The sequence below is a fragment of the Pongo pygmaeus genome, chromosome 13, assembly GCF_028885625.2.
Source record: "Pongo pygmaeus isolate AG05252 chromosome 13, NHGRI_mPonPyg2-v2.0_pri, whole genome shotgun sequence".
Taxonomy (NCBI): domain Eukaryota; kingdom Metazoa; phylum Chordata; class Mammalia; order Primates; family Hominidae; genus Pongo; species Pongo pygmaeus.
In genome coordinates, this window is record NC_072386.2 from 16,839,433 (window position 1) to 16,863,008 (window position 23,576).

Consider the following 23,576-nt stretch of genomic DNA (forward strand, 5'->3'; position numbering starts at 1 on the left):
TATGCACCTAACACTGGAGCTTCCAAATTTGTAAAACAATTACTACTAGACCTAAGAAATGAGATAAACAGCAGTACAAATATAGTGGGGGACTTCAATACTCCACTTACAGCACTAGACAGATCATCAAGACAGAAAGTCAACAAAGAAATAATGGACTTAAACTATACCCTAGAACAAATGGACTTAACAGATAATTGCAAAACATTCTTCCCAACAACTGCAGGATATACTTTTTTTTTCACCAGCACATGGAACATTCTCCAAGATAACCTATGATAGGTTACAAAACAAGTCTCAACAAATTTAACGAAATTGAAATCATATCAAGTATTTTCTCAGACCATAGTGGAATAAAACTGGAAAGCAACTCCAGAAAGAACACTTAAAATGATATAAATACATGATAATTACATAATCTGTTCTCGAATGATTTGGTGGTTAACAATGAAATCAAGATAGGAATTAAAAATTCTTTGAAATGAATGAGAACAATGGCACAACTTATCAAAACTTCTGGAATACAGCAAAACTGGTGCTAAGAGGAAAGTTTATAGCATTAAATGCCTACGTCAAAAGTCTGAAAGAGCACAAATAGAAAACCTAATGTCATACCTGAAGGAACTAGAGAAACAAGAACAAACTAAACTGAAACCCACCAGAAGAAAAGAAATAACAAAGATGGAAGAGAACTAAATGAAACAAAAAATACAAAAGATAAATGAAATGAAAAGCTGGTTCTTTGAAAAGATAAACAAAGTTGATAACCATTAGTGAGATTAACCAAGAAGAGAAAAGATTCATATAAGCTCAAGTAGAAATGAAACTGGAGATAGTACAACCAATACCACAGAAATACACAAGGTCATTCAAGGCTACTATAAACACCTTTACATGCACAGACTAGAAAGTCTAGAGGAGATGGATAAACTCCTGGAAATATACAACCCTCCTAGACTAAATCAGGAAGAAATAGAAACCCTGAGCAGACCAATAACAAGCAGCAAGATTGATCAGTGATAAAAAAAAAAAAAAAACACTGCCAACAAAAAAAGAATCCAGAACCAGATGGATTAACAGCTGAAATCTATCAGACATTCAAAGAAGAACTGGTATCAATCCTACTGAAACTATTCCAAAAGATAGAGAAAGAGGGAATCCTCCATAAATCAGTCTATGAAGCCAGTATCACCCTAATACCAAAAGGAGATGACATAAGAAAACAAACAAACTACAAATCAATATCCCTGAATATAGATGCAAAAATCCCCAACAAAATACTAGCTAACTGAATCCAACAGCATATGAAAAAGATAATGCATCATGATCAAGTGGGTTTTATATCAGGGATGCAAGGATGATTTAACATACACAAGTCAATAAATGTGATAAATCACATAAACAAAATTAAACAAAAACTATATGATTATATCATTAGGTGTGAATCCTTCTTTAAATGTTTGGTAGAATTAATCAGAGAAGCTATCTGGTCCTGAACTTTTTTGTTGGTGGTGGTAAGTTTTGATTACTGATTGAATTACTTCACTTGTTATAGGTCTATTCAGATTTTCTATTCTCGAGTCAATTTTGATAGATGTGTGTTTCTAGGAATTTACTGATTTCATCTAGGTTATCTAACTTGTTGGCATAAAATAGTTTGTAATTTTTTTTTTTTTTGAGACGGAGTCTTGCTCTGTCACCCAGGCTGGAGTGCAGTGGCGCAATCTCGGCTCACTCCAGCCTCTGCCTCCCAAGTTCAAGAGATTCTCCTGCCTCAGCCTCCCAAGTAACTGGGATTACAGGCTCCTGCCACCACACCCGGCTAATTTTTGTATTTTCAGTAGAGGCGGGGTTTCACCATGTTGGCCAGGCTGGTCTCAATCTCCTGACCTCAGGTGATCTGCCCTTCTTGGCCTCCCAAAGTGCTGGGATTACAGGCATGAGTCACCATGCCTGGCCTGAGCAGTGATTTGACTACATTCATAATTTGGGTATATCATGTTTTCATTTTCATTTGGCTCAAAATATTTTCTAATATCCCTTGTAATTTTTTATTTGACCTATAGGCTGCTTAAGATTGTGTTAATTTCTACATATTTGTAAATTTTCCAGTTTTTCTTCTGTTATTGATTTTTAGTTTCATTCTGTATTTGTCAGAGAAGATAATTTACAATTTACATAACTTTATCTTTTTACATTTATTGAAACTTGTTTTATGGCCTACCCTGACACATGATCCACGTGCTTTGTGTATTTTGCAATTGTTCGGTGGAGTATTTTCTTTTTTTTTTCTTTTTGAGATGGAGTCTCGCTCCGTCGCCCAGGCTGGAGTGCAGTGGCGCAGATCTCGGCTCACTGCAAGCTCCGCCTCCCGGGTTCACGCCATTCTCCTGCCTCAGACTCCAAAGTAGCTGGGACTACAGGCGCCCGCCACCACGCCTGGCTAATTTTTTTTTTTTTGTATTTTTTAGTGGAGACGGGGTTTCACTGTGTTAGCCAGGATGGTCTCAATGTCCTGACCTCGTGATCAGCCCGCCTCGGCCTTCCAAAGTGCTGGGATTACAGGTGTGAGCCACTGCGCCCGGCCTCGGTGGAGTATTTTCTATATGTCTGTTAGGTCTTGTTGATTTACAGTGTTTTTCAAGTCCTCTATTTCTTTATTGATCTTCTGTCTAGATGTTCTATCTATTATTGAAAGTGAGTGTTTAAGTCCATTTAGTGTTGCTGTAACAGACTACCTGTGACTGGGTAATTTATAAAGAGAAGAGGTTTACTTGGCCCATGATTCTGGTGACTTCAAGGTTCAAGATTGAGCAGCTGCATCTAGTGAGGACCTCCCTCATGCTGCTTCCACTCATGGCAGAAAGTGGATGGGGTGTGGGCATGTGCAAAGAGATCATGTGGTGAAAAAGAAAGCGAGAGAGAGAGAGATCCATCCACTGACCCAAATACCTCCCAGTGGGCTCCCCCGTTTAGCACTGTTACATGGAGGATCAAGTTTCCACATGAGCCTTGGCAAAGCCAAACCACATTCAAACGATATGAGGCATATAATTTGCCAAATGCAGTGGGGTATTGAAGTCTCCAACAATTATCGTAGTACTATCTGCTTCTTCCTTCAAGCCTATTGATGTTTGTTTCATGTATTTTGGAGTTCTGATTTTTGGTATCTATACAGTTATAAGTATTTTATATTCTTGATAAATTTACGAGTTATCAATATATAATGACCTTAATTCATTTCTTGTAACAATTTTTGACTTTGTTTATTTTTGCTTTGTGTAACTACTATAAGTTTTTGTTTTGTAGCTACCATTAGGCTTACATAAAACCTCTTATAACAGACTATTTATACTTGGTAACAACTTAACTTTGATCACATAGAAAAAAGTCTCCACTTTTACTCCATCCCCTTGCCCCCATTTTATGTTTTGATGTCATAATTTATATTTTTAATTCTATATCCCTTAGCAAATTATTATAGCTATTGTTTTTAATACTTATTTATTTAATCTTCATACTAAAGACACAGATGATTTACATACCATCACTGCAGTATTAGAATATTCTGAATTTGACTGTGTACTTACTTTTAGCAGTGAGTTTTATACTTTCTCATGTTTCCATGACAACAATGAGCATTCTTTTCTTTCTTTCAGCCTGAAGAGCTTCCTTTAGGATTTCTTGTGAGACAAGTCAGCTTTTATTTGTCTGGAAAAGTCTTTATCTCACTTTTATTTGTGAAGAACAGCTTTGGCAAGTACAGTATTCTTAGTTGGCAGATTTTTTTTCTTTGGGGCTTTGAATATATCATCTTGCTCTCTCCTGCCATGTAAGGTTTTTGCTAAGAAATATGCTGCTAGCCTTATTGGAACTCTCATATATGTGATTTATTTCTATTCTCTTGCTGCTTTTAGGATTCTCTCTTTGTCTTTGATTTTTGATAGTTTGATTATAATACATTTTGTTATAGTCTTGTTTGGATAGAATCTGGTTGGAGACATTTGGTCCTTATACCTTGATATCATTCCCCAGGTTTAAGAATTTTTTAGTGATTATTTCTTTAAACAATCTTGTCCTAGGGGCTAGATGTGTGGGTGTTGGCCTGGAGGCTAGGAACATTAGGGTTGACCTCTGTCTGGGGGCTCCAGGTGCTGGCCTGAAACCTGAGTCTACAGAGGTCATCTTGGAGCCTGGGTCCATGGGGGCTAATCCAGTGCTGGAGTCTACCAGGAAGGGACTGGGCTGTGGGTCTGCTGTAATGTGTGGCTGCAGGGGAAAATCTGAAGAGTGGGTCTGTGGGTGCCTGTTTGGAGATGAGAGCTGTAGGGGTTGGCCTGGTTCTTGGGTAGGTCTGAATCCTCGGGCCATGGGGACCAGCCTGGTGCTGCAAGCAGTCCAGAGCCTTTGGCTCCCTGGCCCTGGGGTGGGCCTGGAGCCTGAGTCTGTGGGGGATAACCTGGAGTTGGGGTTAGTCCAAAGTCTGGGGCTACTGATCAGCTATGGTCGGGCTACTACCCCAACTGTCCTTTCTATCTCTTTAGTGCATCCTTTCTGTAATCTCCTACCTGGTTTCCTTAGTTCTTGTGAAGGTGGTTTTATGCATGGATAGTTGTTCCAATTGATGTTTCTGCAGGGGAACAAGAGCTAGAAAGTCCTACTCACCATCTTGCTTACAGCCTTCTGCCCCAAGGCTGCAGTACTCTTCAATCACATGTTTTATGTTACCTCTTTCTTTTCTCCAGCCATTTGGAAATAATTACCAAGAGCTACTTTTTTTGGCCAGGTATGCAATTTTTGTGAACCAATACTGTTCTAACTGATTCTAACTCAAGAGGAAAGAAAAGCCCAGATGCCCCTAATTGGATCCATGGTTGTACTGTGCTGTATTTCCAGGACTTGTGCAAAGTTTAATACTATTACTCATCAGTTTTGTTTTACCTTCTATTTTTCTCATTCTTTGCATGGATTTATGGAGGCACTTTCCTGACTTTCATTGTGGGCTGTGTTGTAGTCACCTTGGATCGATCTCTGGCCCTTTGGTCATTGTGTGCTTTGAGTCTACATGGTGAGTCCCAGTTTTATTTCATGCATGAGCTTCATTGACAGAAAATCATTATACTTTATTTGCTTGCTTCATGCTTGGAAGATATGGATTTGGCCTTCATATTTCTGACTGGATACTTTAAATGAGTCAGATGCATCTGCTTTAAATACGTATTGACTAAGGAGAAGTAAGGGAAGAATCTGTAAAACTCAACCCAAAATGAAGTCTTTCTTCTTGCTAGAGGCATATTATTTATTTGGATAGATTGAGATTTTCCTCTACTTGTTTAAGAAGTTAATCTCAATTTGGATGTGATTAGTAATAAGAATTTCAAATCTGTATTTCACTTGAGTTTCTTGCAGTGTAATTATGTTTGTTGTCTGTTTGGGAATACTAAAACAATCATTTTATTGTAGTATATTTAATACTTTTACCATATTTCTTCTTACTTAAACCAATACATATAAATAACAACCACGAGAATCTCAAGCATATTTGAAATATTTTAATATCATTATGAATGTAGAAAGATAAAATTAGAGTGCTCAAAAAATATTTAAAAATTCTAGTCCAATATCCTCATTTAGAGAAAGAAACCGAGGCCCAGAAATGTAAAAGCAAGCAAATAAAATTAGTGGTATGGCCAAAATTAGGTACTTTGTTCATGAAAATATTTAGTCATTTTTGAGGTGAGTTAGGACTGGCGGGGTACGGAGGGACACTGTTGTCATAAAACTATGAAGGACCTACCAAGGAAAAAATACCTCTAGGGGTCTCTGTTTATTGAGTTCTAAAAAAATACCCATACTATATTTGGTTGGCTAATACCATATAAATGGATTTTAATTGGTAAGTGTTTTGGGCATTTCTTTTTCTCTCTTCTTTCCCTTCCTTCTCCACACATCTATCCCAAGGCACAGGCATTTTATTTTGCATTTTGGACCTGCTATCTGTTTGACAGTGTCCTCTTTTGATTTATTTATTGTTGTTTGCAAAGAAGGGGAAATTTTGAAGCATGAACTTGCTGTGCTACCTTGATTTGGAGGTCTCCTGGCCCAGTGTGGAAAAAGTTAAAATCATCTGGCATATGTTTATATATATTTAAGTGTCTCAGTTGGCTTCATTTGTGCAATGAGGTCCCAAGATCCACTCAAACTCCCACTTACATACAGGAAAGAAAAACATCTGCTGCTTTGACTAAAAGTTCCTCCTGGCCTTCCCTGTGAAACTCAGGTGAAACCTCCAGCCAACAGAATTGTAACAGAGTCATTCTATTACACCGAGAAGCCTGTGAGCTCACAGTGGGAGGAAATACTGCAGCAGGATATGCAGTTGGGAGGATCTTCCCTCCCACAAGAAAATACAAAAAAGTGGAATTAATCATCTTCATCTTTTCACAAAGTTTGCTAAGAAATTAAATTCAAATTAACACACTCATAGTTTTTGCCTACCATGTTCAAAACACTCTTGGTGCTTATTAGAGACGTGGTGTTTTAGAGGGCACAGTTACCATAAGGCAGCCACACCAGCAGGCTGAGTACTTACATTAATGATAAACCTATTACGCTCTTTCCCCATGAAAACAGATCTGGACCCTCACCTCCCCACCTACTGCTGTCACAGGCTCCTGGAATTTCCCTCTCTCACCCCTACCCTTCACCTCTTTTGTGAATGTTCCTCAATCTGACTCCATCTTCCATCAGTCTTCTCCTCTTCAAACCCTTTCTCTGTGCTCTCTGGAATTCCTGATCAGTATAGTTTCCATATAGACATCCTTTACTTAAACCCTCTCTCCCATTTCTTGCCTTAATTGAAAATTGGCCTCTCTCTAGTCATCATCCCCCCTCCAATTCCATAGGCCTCATTACGACTTCCAAATCAATTCTTCTTTTTCTACCTTTGAAAAGCCTGGTGCCTCTGATGTTTGTACCACTTACCAGTGGCACAATATTATCATATTACCCAGTTAGAACTTCCCAGAGAAACAGAGCCAATAGGACACACATGCACACACGCACACACCTGCACACACACACACAAATGTATTTATAATTAAATAAGAAATATATACATATGACAGCCGGGCGCGGTGGCTCACGCCTGTAATCCCAGCACTTTGGGAGGCCGAGGAGGGCAGATCACGAGGTCAGGAGATCGAGACCATCCTGGCTAACACGGTGAAACCCTGTCTCTACTAAAAATACAAAAAAAATTAGCTGGACATGGTAGTGGGCACCTGTAGTCCCAGCTACTTGGGAGGCTGAGGCAGGAGAATGGCGTGAACCTGGGAGGCGGAGCTTGCAGTGAGCCGAGATCGCACCCCTGCACTCCATCCTGTGCTACAGAGCAAGACTCCATCTCAAAAAAAAAAGAAAGAAAGAAAGAAAGATATACATGTGACAAAGTCCTCATTTCTATAATTTGTCTTGTGGCTGTAGTTAGTGTTTATAATTAGCTTCTTCCTTTACCAGTTCAGTATTTCTGTTTCCTCCAGTAAGCCCTCCAGCACTACATGGCTCTTTGCTTTATGTGGTGGCCCAAACCTTCATTCCTGAAGGGTCTAGGCCATGAGTGTTCCTGCCTGGATTGGTTTGTTGTAGTTTTCCATCAACCTTAACCACCAGGCATGATAATATTGAAAGGTGCCTCGAGGGACCTCCTGTGTTGCAGACATACTCTTCTTTATCTCCATTGTGGAATAGTAGTCCAATTTTCTCTTGGTAGTCAGGATTAATCACCCCAACCAGCACAATAACTCCCTTCTTTGCCGGTTGATTCAGAGGCATGAGTAACCCAAAGTGGCCAGGTGACATTCTTAACTTCCAGTTCAGTAGAATCATTCTTGCGTCTCCTAGTGGGAGCATTCATCCCTCTGTTACTATAACCTCTAGGTAGTTACTATACCCTCTATAGTAGAGCATAAGATTGTGAAAACAGGAAGTCAACATTTGCTACTGAGTTGCTAGGGGTAATGGTGAGTGGTTTTCCAACACAACGAAGTCTTAGGCAGTATACCACTCCGAAATCGCTTGATCAGAGATTTCCAGCACTCACTGGGGGCAGTTCTGTAATTGTGGAGGCTGAGAATCTTCTGTCTTGTGTCTGTAAGACAGAGACCCAGGAAAGTTGGTGGTATAGTTCCAGTCTGAGTCCGAAAGCCTGAGAATCAGGAGCACTGATGGTGTAAGTCTGAGTTCAAGGACAGAAACCAAGCAATGTCCTGGATCAAGCAGTCAGGTGGGGAAAGAGAGAGGCAGGATTCTCACTTCCTCTGACATTTTTGTTCTATTCAAGTCCTCAGTGGATTGGATGGGGCCCACTCACATTGAGGAGGGCAATCTGCCTTACTCAGTACTCCAATTAAAAATTTAAAGAGATATATACTTCTTTTGAAAACACCCTCGCAGACATGCCCAGAAATGTTTAACCCACTATCTGGGCATCCTGTGGCCCAGTCAAGTTGACACATGATGGTAACCGTCACACTCATCCTCCTCCCTTCAATCTACTTTCTCACTGCCCCTCAGTGACTGGAGCCGTTAGCACCTCTCTGCTTCACCTCTCATCTCATCTCTCAAAGCCACGTTTAAAATGTTACTGTATACATTACATGTCTTTGTGAAAATCAGTATGCTGAGCTATGGAGAAAAAAAGTATATCAGAGAAGTGTGAAACAAAATGTGAAATTTAAAATTTAAAGCATTACATGAATTGTGGATTATCAAAATTCACTTAAAATATTTCCATAGGTAAAAGAGAATGCTTGATTATGTCACATTTAAATAATTACTGTTCTTTAGTTTTTATTTTAATGGGGACAATTTACATTAAGCACTGGTAAAGCAATTTCAAAATTTCTGTAGGTGAAAACAACAAAGGGGCTAGGCACAGTGACTCATGCCTGTAATCCCAGCACTTTGGGAGGCCGAGGTGGGTAGATCATGAGGTCAGGAGTTTGAGACCAGCCTGGCCAACATGGTGAAACTTCTCTACTAAAAATACAAAAATTAGCCGGGTGTGGTGGCGGGTGCCTGTAATCCCAGCTACTTGGAAGGCTGAGGCAGGAAAATTGCTTGAACCTGGGAAACAGAGGTTGCAGTGAGCTGAGATTGTGCTGCTGCACTCTAGCCTGGGTGACAGAGCAAGACTCCGTCTCAAAAAAAAAAAAAAGAAAAAAGAAAAAAAAAGGATTATTTCTCATTCATGCTAGATGTCCAGTGAGGGTGAATGGGGAGCTCTGTTTCACACTGACACTCAGGAGTCTAGGCTGACAACGGCTCCATCCTCTTGTCACTGCTTCTGGTGGAATTTGTGGCCTTTCTGGTCGCTGCAGCAGGAGAAAGAGAACAGAGAACCACACTGGGACTTTGACAGCATCGGCCTCACTTTTGCTCACATTTCATTGATCAGAACTAGTCATGAGGCCCTGCATAATGTTAAGGGCTGGGAAATACAGGCTTGCCTATGCACAAGCATCACTACTGCCCAGCAGAGTCTTTTTTTTTTTTTTTTTTTTTTTTTTTAAGACAGAGTCTCGCTCTGTCACCCAGGCTGGAGTGCATTGGTGCCATCTCAGCTCACTGCAAGCTACACCTCCTGAGTTCATGCCATTCTCCTGCCTCAGCCTCCCGAGTAGCCCACCACCACACCCAGCTAATTTTGTTTTTGTATTTTTTGTAGTAGAGACGGGGTTTCACCGTGTTAGCCAGGATGATCTCCATCTCCTGACCTCATGACCTGCCTGCCTTGGCCTCCCAAAGTGCTGGGATTGCAGGTGTGAGCCACCATGCCCAGCCTGCCCAGCACAGTCTTGTTAAACAGCTCTCATGTCCTGTGGAGTCCTATCATGACACATGGGAACGTGTGTCATGATAGGACTCCACATATAGGACTCTACATACAGGAGTAAAGGAGAGACATGAGTTGATCAGTGAAATGAAGATGAAGGACAGGGTGAACCTCAGAGCCTGAGGTTGAAGCTTGTCTGTGATATCAGCAAGCATGTGGAAAGAACACACTCTCCTGGTGGAGGCACATGTGGAGGCTTTGATGGGCAATGAGGAGGATTTAGGACAGCTGTGAGCAGTTCTGCTTTTTTTTTTTTTTTTTTTTTGAGACGGAGCCTCGCTCTGTCTCCCAGGATGGAGTGCAGAGGCTGGATCTCGGCTCACTGCAAGCTCCGCTTCCTGGGTTCATGCCATTCTCCTGCCTCAGCCTCCCGAGTAGCTGGGACTACAGGCACCCGCCACCATACCCGGCTAATTTTTTGTATTTTTAGTAGAGACAGTATTTCACCGTGTTAGCCAGGATGGTCTGGATCTCCTGACCTCGTGATCCGCCCACCTCAGCCTCCCAAAGTGCTGGGATTACAGGCGTGAGCCATCGCGCCCAGACTGTTGGGTCACATTTTATAATACATTTGCTGAGGTCTATTTTGTGATCTGTGAGTACGTACTGTGGTGGTGGCAGTAAAATACGTCAGTGGGGATTTTCCTGCAGAGCCCTTGATCCATGCGGGGTGTATCACAATTGCACAGTAAATACTGAGGATTCATTTCATTGAGAAGAAAGAAAAATCTGATAAGAAATAAAGTGAACCGATAAATATTTTCTCTACATATGTGTGGTAGACAGAATTCGCAATGTAACCCCATGATTTCACACCCGAATCCCCCAGAGCCCATGAGAACAGGGAATCCCATGACTATGTTGAGTCATATGGCACAGTTCACTGTAGAGTAGGGAGACTATCTGGTGGGCCTAATGTCATCACACAATTTAGGAGAAGAGTGTTTTTTTTTGACTGGTAGAAGAAGTCAGAGAGATTCAGAGTATGAGAATGACTCAGTGTGTACTGCTGTTCAGAAACAGAGGGAGACAAGACAGCAGGAATGAGGGTGGCCTGAAGGGTACAAGGCAGGTCCTGGCTGGCAGCCAACAAGGAAACCAGGACCTCAGTCCTCCAATGTCAGGAACTTTATCCTGCCAATAGCAGGAGTAAACTTGGAAGAGGAGCCTGGGGTCTAGGGAAGAAAACATTAACTTACATCTTTATTTCAGCCTTGTGAGACTGAGCAGGCAGTCCAGCCACCGCATCCTGGAATTCTTGCCATTATCATACCCGTATGTGAAATAATAAAACCATGTGTTAGCTTCTGTATTGAATAAACTGAATAAACTTCTCAACTTTGCTTTCCTTCTCCAGTTTCCTCTCCCCATCCCTGCAGTATCATTCTTCATGGAAGACATATTAAATGTCTCTTTAAAACAACATTGCTTTGAAATATAAAAAACAGCATATGTCAACTGTTTTTTTACAATAAGAAGTACTATAACCAGACATTTTTTTAAAAAAAGATATTATCCTGCTTAGCTCACAAAAACGTTTTGGTTATTTGGGCTGTTAAATTTTACGGGTCATGTTCAGTAAATCAATTAGGTTCTTAAGAAATCTCCTGAAGATTGTCAGGTTGAAGAGGTCATAACCCAGGAGGAAATAAGCCTGCACTCCTAAGACAATCAGTGCTTCTGATAAGAAAAGCGGCTGACAGATAAGGTGGGAAGATTGGCCTCACCTCATGGGGCAGCTCTGCTGTTCTTGCCCATTCTGATGTTTTTGGATAACAAGGAAAGTGTATTCAATTTTTTGGCTCCCCCTTTTAAAAAAGCAGTGGAAGCCTGTAATCAAAGACAATCATGTTGGGGTTGAGTAGGAGTCACCCCATCACATTCATCACACTCATCAACCAAAGGGAGGAGGCCTCTTCCTGAGTTCCTGCTTGAGGAACATGGCTGGAAAAGTAGGGAGAATGGAGGCTGATGCCAAAAACAAAAACAGGAAAGAGAAAGAAATGCCTCTTTGGTGCATCAAAACACTCTATTTAATCTGTGCATGTAGGTGGGGAAAGCATTTGTCCATTTTTAATTTCTGTAGTTAATCCAGGAGCCTCCAGAATAGGCTTATGGTTTGGAGTGCCCTTGAATGGTGACAAGAGTATGTTTTATTTGCATGGCTCTCCCCACTTTACCAACTACTTTCTCATAGGAGTCGCTTGTTTCTCACCTATGAAATTGTTAGAGGGTTTTGTTAACTTTTCAGTCTTGAGATTAGAAGAGGCTTTAATGTGCTGGAAGCGCAACTGCACTTTTGATTCATGAATTTTTTTTTTTTTTTTTTTTTTTTGAGACAGAGTCTTGCTTTGTCGCCCAGGCTGGAGTGCAGTAGCACGATCTTGGCTCACTGCAAGCTCCGTCTCCTGGGTTCAGCCATTCTCCTGCCTCAGCCTCCTGAGTAGCTGGGACTACAGGCGCCTGCCACCACGCCCGGCTAAATTTTTTTTTGTATTTTTTTAGTAGAGATGGGGTTTCACCGTGTTAGTCAGGATGGTCTCGATCTCCTGACCTCGTGATCTGCCCACCTCAGCCTCCCAAAGTGCTGGGATTACAGGCATGAGCCACTGCACCCAGTCGATTCATGAATTTTCTATTCAGTTTCCAGCCTCTTCTGGAACACATTCAACAATGGAGAGCTCCCTTCCTTTTGTAACTCTGGAGAGTTCAAGTAATCCATTTATTGTTTGCTAGAAAATATAACCTTTTGAAAATATTTTCTTACTTTCTATTTTATTATTTATTTATTATTATTATTATTTGAGATGGAGTCTCGCTCTGTCACCAGGCTGGAGTGCAGTGGCACAATCTCGGCTCACTGCAACCTCTGCCTCCTAGGTTCAAGCAATTCTCCTGCCTCAGCCTCCCAAGTAGCTGGGACTACATGTGTGTGCCACCACGCCCAGCTAGTGTGTGTGTGTGCGTGTGTGTGTGTGTGTGTGTTTGGTAGAGACGGGGTTTCACCGTGTTGGCCAGCATGGTCTCATTCTCTTGACCTCCTGATCCACCTGCCTTGGGCTCCCAAAGTGCTGGGATTACAGGTGTGAGCCACCGCACCCAGCCCATTTTAGCTTTTAACTGTCTGCAACAAAGACAGAAAATGACATCAACCTAAATCATTCCTGTGAGAGTTCAGGACCATCATCTCCCAAACTTTGGAGTGTCTGATTCCCTCTAGCCAATATGCAATGAGATTTCAGGCAAGTATTGTTTGAGGTTGACAGTAACTGTATCCAAAAGTTATCTTCCTAAACATATACAATCATTTTAGAAATAAATGCCTACATTTTCTTTGATTACCTGGGCTAACTGATGAAATTGTCCTTTCTGCCTCACCTTACAAAGGTACTTTACAAAGTTTGGGATTAATGTTGAGATGGGAAATCAACCCCTACTAGATGCAAAAAAGCAGAGCTCACTGCCTGAAAATGTGAGGTGTGAGGCTATTCAATGGTTGTAAAAAATAAAAATAAAAAATAAAAAAGATCAATGAAGGTGGACTTAGAAGGACCAGTGTCCAGGCAGCTCTGCTGTGGGAACTTTAGAATCAGGGTCATGGGAATGAGGAAGGAAAATGACTTGGGTGTATTCCACAGAGTGGATCCTGTTTTCAGAAAATGCTTTCATTTATTTTTGCATTTGACAGTTTATACTCAAGAATAAAATAGTCACCTCAAGAGCGTTAGGGAAGCGGAAGCCTAGGAGAGCCAGAGTGACACTATTTTAACATCAACTCCATCTTTAAGTTAGCAAGGTACATTCCTTGCCAGTCATGACTCATGGTCCTGACATGTTTACAGCTAAGGAAAGAGCTTGGTAATGCCTGCAAGGACAAACTCCTACAATAACAGGCAGTCCAGATGTCCCAATGCCCATAACAATATATGCTTTCAAGATAATTATAGTTATGCTTTGATGTACTCATACACTAAAATGTCAAGGATCATTTTCTTTAAATCAATAGAATAATAAATTTTGTCATTCTGTCAGCCCACCTGCACATAGGCACAGCTTAGTTTATTCTTTACATAAAGAAGACGTCTATGTAAGAAAAACTTAAAACAAAGATGGGGCATTCCTGTTCTTGCTTTCTGAGGGTACCTTACTCCATAACCTAGAGGCTTTCAATAAACTCTCCCCTCCCACTTTATTCTACAACTCACCTTGAATTCTTTCCTGTGTGAGATCCAAGAACACTCTCTTGGGGTTTGTATCAACATCCCTTTTCTGGTAAAAAAGAGGATGCAAAAATTCAGCTACAACAAAAATAGACATGGATTATTTTTCCTAAAAAGATTCTACTTGTCTGTTGCCATTGGAGGAATGTATCCGATGTTGTCAAATGTCAAACAAGACTCAGAGGACCTAATCACTCATATTTTGGTAGCTGGTTCTCTTTGGAATACAGAATTTTAAAAGGCTTGAAGCAGTACTCTTGAGTGATGTGGAGAGTAGATAGATGATGGAGAGTAGATAGAATGATTTAGGTCTGTGCCATTTTCTTCTTTCTTGCAGAGAGTTAAAAGATAAAATGGAAAGTGAGAAAATATTTTCAAAATAATTACTCTGTTTATATTCACAATATAACCTTTTCACAATAATAATTCTTCTTCCTCTTCTTCTTCTTCTCCTTCTTCTTCCTCCTCTTCCTCCTCCTCTTCTTCCTCTTCCTCTTCTTCTTCTTCTTCCTCTTCTTCTTCTTCCTTCTTCTTCTTTCTTCTTCTTCCTTCTTCTTCTTCTTCTTCTTCTTCTTCTTCTTCTTCTTCTTCTTCTTCTTCTTCTTCTTCTTTCTTCTTCTTTCTTTTTCTTCTTTCTTCTTCTTCTTTCTTCTTCCTTCTTCTTTCTTTTTTCACGGAATCTTGCTCTGTCGCCAGGCTGGAGTGCAGTGGTGCAATCTAGGCTCACTGCAAGCTCTGCCTCCTGGGTTCTCGCCATTCTCCTGCCTCAGCCTCCCGAGTAGCTGGGACTACAGGCACCCACCACCACGCCCAACTAATTTTAGTATTTTTAGTAGAGATGAGGTTTCACCATGTTGGCCAGGCTGGTCTCCATCTCTTGACCTCGCACTTCACCCACCTTGGCCTCCCAAAGTGCTGGGATTACAGGCATGAGCCACCGTGCCCAGCCAATAATTACTCTTTTTATATTCCAGGAGAAAAGTTGGGATCATGGATAAATGACTTGCCCCAACTCCGGACAATGAAGCAATGGCAACCTGTTAACACATCTTAATTTTGGGTATTTCTTAAAGTTTTATTTTTGTTTTCACCTTTCTACCCTCCTACTTTTCCCATGAGAATGGGTGTGGTTACTCATTTGCTTGCACAAATCTCATTCTTGTATCCAGTTATCACCTTCAGTAGTCTCAGGTGGTCCTAGTTAACCAGCTTCTCCAGACGCAGCTGTTCACCTTTTGTCCATTCAGCATCCAAGGTGAGTCTTCAGCACTGTCTGATGCTCCAGCAATTTATTCTGGCAGTGCTCTTATAAGATGGATAGTGGGAGCAGGACAGGCCAGATAGAGTCAGGGTCAGATGACCACCTGATGGGGAGGATCTTCATCCACAGACCCTTCTCAGTGTTTGGGGGATTCTTCCTCCTTTTTTATTCCTGTATTTAATCTGGGTTCAGTCATTAGGTGTTTCTTTCATAGAGGAATTTTAATGGTATAAGGGTAAGCTTTGTTTTAGGGTTCATGAAAGTGGCATATGTGCTGAGGAGGCCTAGGCAATCAGGGTTTTTAGGTCTTATTTTCATGGGGACCCAGTAATCATCCCCCAGCCAGGGCTGGAAATCCCCAGGCCAGGTTATATCATACTGCTAAGTGACACATAGTGTAGGTCCCATGAGATGTTTGAGTGCGCTTTATGGCCATCATTAATCTTACAGGTATGATATGTTTCTTATTGTACCATACAACAGTCATCCACACTTCTCATCCGCATTCTTGCAGCAATCGAATCTTCTCATACAACAGTGAAGTAAGATTACCATTCAGCCTTTGTTGTGATGACTGCCCACCTGCTACTTTAAGTTTAGCTGTGTGTGGTACTATGATTACTCTTCCTTTCAAGAACAGCATTTTCTTTCCTTTGGGATTAATGATTGCTTGTTTGGGGGGGCTATACTTTCTTTTTATACATTATTACTAATATTTAAACCAAATTTCTCTTAACCTGGGTTTTCTCTAAAAGCAGAGCCTAGTACAAAGGTATGTAGGCATTTTATTTTATTTGGGAAGTGACTGTAGGATACAGTAATATGAGGGCCTGGAGAACATGACAGAGAGAAGGAAAAGCCAATTAAAAAATACACAGGGTCAGGAGATCGAGACCATCCTGGCCAACATGGTGAAGCCCCATCTTTACTAAAAATACAAAAATCAGCCGGGTGTAGTGGCAGGTGCCTGTAATCCCAGCTACTTGGGAGGCTGAGGCAGGAGAATTGCTTGACCCCAGGAGGAGAAGATTACAGTGAGCCGAGATTGCGCCACTGCACTCCAGCCTGGCAACAGAGCAAGACTCTGTCTCAAAAAAAAAAAAAAATACATAGGGGTTCACCTCTGCAGATAGGGCTGAATACTGCTGGAACTGTTTGAGGAACTACATGAAATGCATCCTCTTGATGGCTACTGTATTCCAACAGAAGCAGGTTGTTTCTTTGGAGTTAATGCCTCTCAACTCCCAGGTTATGCAGGCCTGAGTGCTGTGTCCTGAGAAATTTCAGTAAAGCTCATTGCAGAAAGCATTCAGGGTAGTGCAGCCATGGCTGAAGTCAAAGGGGGTTGAGAGGACCTGAGATGGGACACATGTTGGGGGAAAGGCAGCTATCTAGAGCTGGGAGGGGGACCTGGTAATGTGACTCCTGGCAATGTCCTTTACACGGCCCTTTCTCTCAAGTGTACCTAATGTCATCAATTCCTGAACTTTGGGAGTGGGACCATTTCGTATAATTCACACCTCTTCTACACGTGATATAACTACTAAGTCAACGGCATATATCCATCTTTTTTTCTAGATCCCCAAGTTCCTGTTTTCTCTTCTTTCATCCTTATGGGTTTATTATGTTTTTTACAAAGACAACCCCCTTATTGTCATCTTAGTGGCATTTCAGGGGTAAGTCGAATGAAAGGCATGCTTCCTATCTACTCTCTTGAATCTACATATACTCTTTTGGGTTTTAAACCTTTTTAGAGAAAAAAACTTCAGTGGTATATGCCTCTTAAAAAAGATCTTACATGAATAGGCCAAAAAAACTCAGTTTTTGTCAAGCTAATTATTGAATTTTAACCAAACAAAACCAGCCAACTTGCTATATAATTATTTTAATAGGGCGTACACTGTATGCTTTTTGTTTCTGCACATTTTTACACTTGCAGATATTATACACGGAATTTTATATTCTTCCTGTTCAGTTAATATTCTGTTTATATCTTCTCTTTTCTACATGATTAAAAAAATGTTATTAGGCCGGGCGCAGTGGCTCACGCCTGTAATCCCAGCACTTTGGGAGGCCGAGGCAGGTGGATCACGAGGTCAGGAGACCGAGACCATCTTGGCTAACACGGTGAAACCCCATCTCTACTAAAAATACAAAAAATTAGCCGGGCGTGGTGGCGGGAGCCTGTAGTCCCAGCTACTCGGGAGGCTGAGGCAGGAGAATGGCGTGAACCCGGGAGGCGGAGCTTGCAGTGAGCTGAGATCGCGCCACTGCACTCCAGCCTGGGCGATAGAAGGAGACTCCGTCTCAAAAAACAAACAAACAAAAATTATTCTACACCCCTCTTCTATCCTATTTCCTGTTTTTACATCAGCTCTCCCCTCCTGCTTCTGAGTCTCCAGTGTCCTTTATACCACGCTGTACCTTTACCTACTCATATTAGCTTATAAGTGAGAATATGTGGTTTTGGTTTTCTATTCTGAGTTACTTCACATTTCAAATGGAATTGTTTTCTTAACTTCATTCACTTAGTGCTCACTGCGAGTGTATAGAAATACAATTAATTGTTTAATATTGATTTTTATCCCTCAAAATTGCTGAACTCATTTATTAGGTCTAATCGTTTTCTGGGGTATTCTTTTGGATTATATGTATACAAAATTTGGGTAATCTGTAAGTAACTGATGTTACAATCTGTTGTGCTCATTCAATACTTTTCCCTAAGCCCAATCACACATTAAACAAACACAGAGTTCCTTTTAGTTCCTGCCTAAGCACTGAGTTTTTATAATGAAAGGTGGGAAGATATGTTCTATAAGAAAAGGTTTTTTAAAAAAACAGTTTTATTGAGATATAATTTTACATTCCATAATATTCACCCATTTAAAGTATGTAATTTAATATTTTTTACTATATTCACAGTTTTGTAAAGCCATTACCATTATTCAACTTTAGAATACTTTTATTTCCCTTAAAAGAAACCCCATCCCCATTAGCAGTCACTTGCTATTCTCCTCTCCTTCCCCACTTCACCAACTCCTCACCTCTCTACCCGAAGTAACCACTAATCTACCTGCTTATTCTGGGCATTTAATAGAATGGAACCATGCAATATATGGTCTTTTGTGGCTGGCTTCTTTTACTTTGTATAATGCTTTCAAGTTTCATCTATGTGGTAGCCTATATCAATACTTCTTTTATTTTTAAGACAGAATAATCTTTCATTGTATTTATGTACCACATTTTATTTATCCATTCATCAGGATAAATGGGCATTTTGGACATTGGGTTGTTTCCACTTCTGGCTGCTATGAACATTCATGGGCACTTTTTTTTTTTTTGAGAGAGTCTTGCTGTGTCGCCCAGGCTGGAATGCAGTGGCATGATCTCCGCTCACTGCAAACCTCTGCCTCCTGGGTTCAAGTGATTCTTCTGCCTCAGCCTCCCGAATAGCTGGGACTACAGGCACGTGCCACCATGCCTGGCTAATTTTTGTATTTTTAGTAGAGATGGGGTTTCACCATATTGGCCAGGCTGCTCTCAAACTCCTGACCTCATGATCTGCCCGTCTTGGCCTCCCAAAGTGCTAGGATTACAGGTGTGAGCCACCATGCCCGGCCTATGTACTCGTTTGTGTGTGTGTGAACATGTTTCACACCTAATGGTGGAATTATTGAATCGTATTGTAATTCTATCTTTAATTTTTTGAGGAATTGTCAGTTTTCCACAATGGCTGCATCATTTCACATATTTATCAACAGTGTATGAGGGTTTAAATGTCTTCAAATCCTTGCCAAAAGTTTTCACTGTCTGCCTTTTCGATTATAGCTGTCTTTGTAGACGTGATTTTGATTCACATTTCCGTAATGAATAGTGATGTTGAGCCAGTTTTCATATGTTTGTGGATATTTGTACATCTTCTTTGGAGAGATGCCTATTTAAATCCTTTGCCTATATTGTATTTGGATTATTTGCCTTGCTACTATTGAGAGTGGTATGATTCCTTTATATTCTGGATATAAGACCCTTATCAGATATATGGCATGCAAATAGTTTATTCATTTCTGCAAGTTTTGTCTTTTTTTGATGGTATTGTTTGTAGCACAAAACTTTTAAATTTTGGTGAAGTCAAATTTATTTTTTATTTCATTGCTCATGCTTTTGCTGTTGTACCTTAAAAATCTTTGCCTAAACCCAAGGTCAGAAAATTTCACTCCTCTATTTTCTTCTAAAAGTTTTACAGATTTTTATGCTTATACTTAGGTTTTTAATCTTTTTGAATAAACTTTTTGTGTATGGTGTGAGGTAGGGCATTGAGTTATCTAGCCACATTTGTTGAAAAGGCTCTTCTTTCTCCAATCACTTTTATTAGAACCCTTCTGAAAAATTCATTGGCTATAAATATAACAATTTATTTTTAGATTCTCAATTCTGTTCTACTGATCTATGTGTCTATTCTTATGGCCATACTACACTGTTTTTATTATTATAGATTTGTGTTATGTTTTAAAATCATTAAACGTGAATCCTTTAAATTTATTCTTTTTCAAAATTGTTTTGGGGATTCTTGGTCCCTGAATTTTCAGAACTTTTAAGATCAGTTTGTCAGTTTCTGAAAAAGAGCTAGCTAAGATTTTGATAGAGATTGTGTTGAATCTGTAGATCAGCTTACAAAGTATGGTCATTTAACAATATTAAGTCTTTGGGAGGCTGAGGCAGGAGAATCGCTTGAACTCGGGAGGCGGGGGAGGTTTCAGTGAGCCGAGATTGTGCCATTGCACTCCAGCCTGAGCAACAAGAGTGAAACTCTGCCTCAAAACAAACAAACAAACAACAACAACAACAAAAACAATATTAAGTCTAGGTAATATCTTTCCATTTATTTAGATCTTTAATTTCTTTTGAAACTGGTTTGTAGTTTTTAGAATACAAATCTTGCAATTCTTTTGTTAAATTATAGCTTAGTATTTTATTCTTTTTGATGTCATTTCAAATGGAATTGTGTATATATATATTTTTTACTTCAGTAGCTTTAGGGGTAGAAGTGGTTTTTGGATACATGGATGATTGTGTAGTGGTGAAGTCTGAGATTTTAGTACACCTGCCACCTGAGGAGTGTACATGGTACCCAATAAGCAGTTTTTTATCCCTTCTCCTTCTGAGTCTCCAATGTTCATCATACCATTCTGTATGCTTTTGCCTACCCATAGCTTAGCTTATAAGTGAGAACATATGGTATTTGGTTTTCCATTCCTGAATTACTTCACATGTCAAATGAAATTGTTTTCTTAATTTCATTCACTGAATGTTCATTGTTAATATATAAAAATAAAATTAATTTTTAATATTGATTTTTATCCTTCAAACTTGCTGAACTCAGTAGTTCTAATAGTTTTCTGGGGTGTTCTTTTGAATTATCTGTATACAAAACTTAGGTCATGTATAAGTAGAGATACTTTTACTTCTTCTTTTTCAATCTGGATATCTTTTGTTATTTTTGACTATCTTGGCTGGCCCATCCCTTGGAGGGGATTTTTATTGTACATTTTTTTATTAGCGAGATGTACCATATACATTTTCCTACAGTAATTTTGAACTAATTATTCTTATAGACATCTGTATATTTTCTACTTTTTAGATTTCTTTCTGACTTATGGGGAAATGAAGCACATGTTTATTAATTTCCATATTTTTCTAGATATTTTTGATGTTGTTTTTATTTTTCTCCAGATTAATGGCTTCCTTGTCAGAAAATATCTGTAGATTTTCCATCATTTGAAATTTGTTGAGATTTTATTTATGGCTCAGTGTATGCTTCTTTTTAAATAAGTGTTCTGTATGTGCTTGAAAATGATGTGTATTTTGGCAGCATTTGATTGAGTGACAGTTTTATGAGGTTCAAATCTTCTAAATCCTCTTAGTTTCTTCTATTAATTAGTGATAAAAATGTGTTAAAAATAAAAATAATCAGAGTAGAGGATTTTCTTTGTAGTTCTAGGGATGTTTTTATTTATGCGTGTTGACGCTAGGTAATTAGATGTATATATATTATAATTGTTGTATCTTCCTAATAGTAACATGTCTATATTAGCTTTTATGGTTAATATTTTCCTGGTATGCCTTTTTACTTTTTAAATCATTAACCTTTCTGTATCCTAATGTTTTATATATATCTTGTGAAAACAGTAGCAAATTGGGTTTTGTGTTATAGTCAGTTCATTTTTACTTTAAAATAAATAGTTTAGTCAATTTATGTTTAAAACAGTTACTGATATATATAGGTGTGTATTTTCCATTATATCTGTGTTCGTAGTTTATCCGTGTTCCATTTCCTTTTATCTTAGGTTGTTTATATTTTCTTATCTAATTTCCCCCCTTATAATTTAGAAGTTGTATACTATTTTTATTTTTATTGTAATAATTATAACATAGATACTATATTAATATCCATATTGTTCAGAACAACAGAACCAACAGGACACACACACACAGTCTGAAAGCCAGCAGTCTTGAGACCCAAGAAGAATCCATTTTTCAGTTCAAGTCTGAAGGCAGTAAAAGACTCATATCCCAGCTCCAACAGTCAGGCATGAAAAAAAAGTTCAGCTTTTTTGTTCTGTTTAGGCCTTCAACTGATTGAATGAGGCCCATTCTCATTGGGGAGCACAATCTGCCTTACTCAGTCTACTGATTCAAATGTTAATTTAATCCAGAAATACTCTCACAGACACCTCCAGAATAATGTTTGGCCAAATGTCTGGGTACCATGTGACCCAATAAAGTTGAACACATAAAATTGAGCGCTACAGCACTTAATTGATCAGTGTCTCAGTTAATTTGTATCTAGACCTCATACCAAATGATAAAAGAGCATTAGAAGACTCTTTTACTTTATTTTCCTTCCTCTCTTTTTATTCTGCTGTTAATAAAATTTCATTTTTTATCTTAAACATTCTACAAGGTGATGCCTGTTTTTACATTTTTTATTGTGGTAAAATATGCATAACATACTTTTTATCATTGTAACCATTTGTGAGTATGCAGTTCAGTAGCATTAAATATATTTACAATGTTATAGAACTATTGTTCCTACTATCTACTCCAAAATTTTTTTTTTTTTTTGAGACGGAGTCTCGCTCTGTCGCCCGAGCTGGAGTGCAGTGGCACCATCTCGGCTCACTGCAAGCTCCACCTGCCAGGTTCACACCATTCTCCTGCCTCAGCCTCCGGAGTAGCTGGGACTACAGGCTCCCGCCACCACGCCCGGCTAATTTTTTGTATTTTTAGTAGAGACAGGGTTTCACCGTGTTAGCCAGGATGGTCTCGATCTCCTGACCTCGTGATCCGCCTGCCTCGGCCTCCCAAAGTGCTGGGATTACAGGCGTGAGCCACCGTGCTTGTCCCCTACACCAAAAATTTTTATTATCCTCAACATGAACTTTGTACTCATTAATCAATAAGTACCCATTTCCCCACTCCTTATCCTCTAGTAAGCTTGATTCTACTTTCTGTCTGTAAATTTGCGTACTCTAGGTACCTTATATACATGGCATTGTACGATATTTGTCCTGCTATATCTGCCTTATTAAACAAAGCATAATATTTTCAAGGTTCATTCATGTTGTAGCAAATATAAAAATTTTATTTCTTTTTATACCTGAATAGTATTCCATCACAATGCCACATATTCTTTATCTATTCATCTGTTGATGGACACTTGGATTGCTTCCACCTTTTGGATGTTAGGAATAATGCCGCTATGAACATTAGTACACAAATACCCGCTTTAGTCCTTGATTTCCATTGTTTTCTATACATACTTAGGAGAGGGATTGCTGAGTCGTTTGGTAGTCTTTAGATTAACTATTTGAGAAACTGCCAAATTATCTTACAAAGCAGTTGCACCCCATTTTACATTTCCACCCTTAATGCACAAGGGTTCCAATTTCTCCACATTCTCACGAGTATTTATTATTTTTCAATTATGATTATTATTATTAATTGTATAGCCATCTTTGTAGGTGTGACTTGGTATCTTGTTGTGGTTTTGATTTGTATTTTTCTATCTACTAATGATGTTGGACATCTCTTTATGTATTTATTGACTATTTGTAGGTCTTCTTTGGAGAAATGTTTATTCAAGTTGTCTGCCCATTTTTAAATGTTTGTTTGTTTGTTTTTTGTTGCTGAGTATTGCATT

The 23,576-nt window shown here is 39.4% G+C and overlaps 1 long non-coding RNA gene across 2 annotated transcripts in view; it reads left to right on the forward strand.

Moving 5' to 3' along the window:
• Positions 1-23,576, forward strand: part of LOC129044582 (uncharacterized) — a 44,017-nt gene that overhangs the window by 13,358 nt on the left and 7,083 nt on the right. For both annotated transcript variants that reach the window (XR_008504709.1, XR_008504708.1), the window contains exon 3: positions 3,660-3,760. This is a non-coding gene — a long non-coding RNA (uncharacterized LOC129044582). The remainder of the gene's footprint in view (positions 1-3,659; positions 3,761-23,576) is intronic.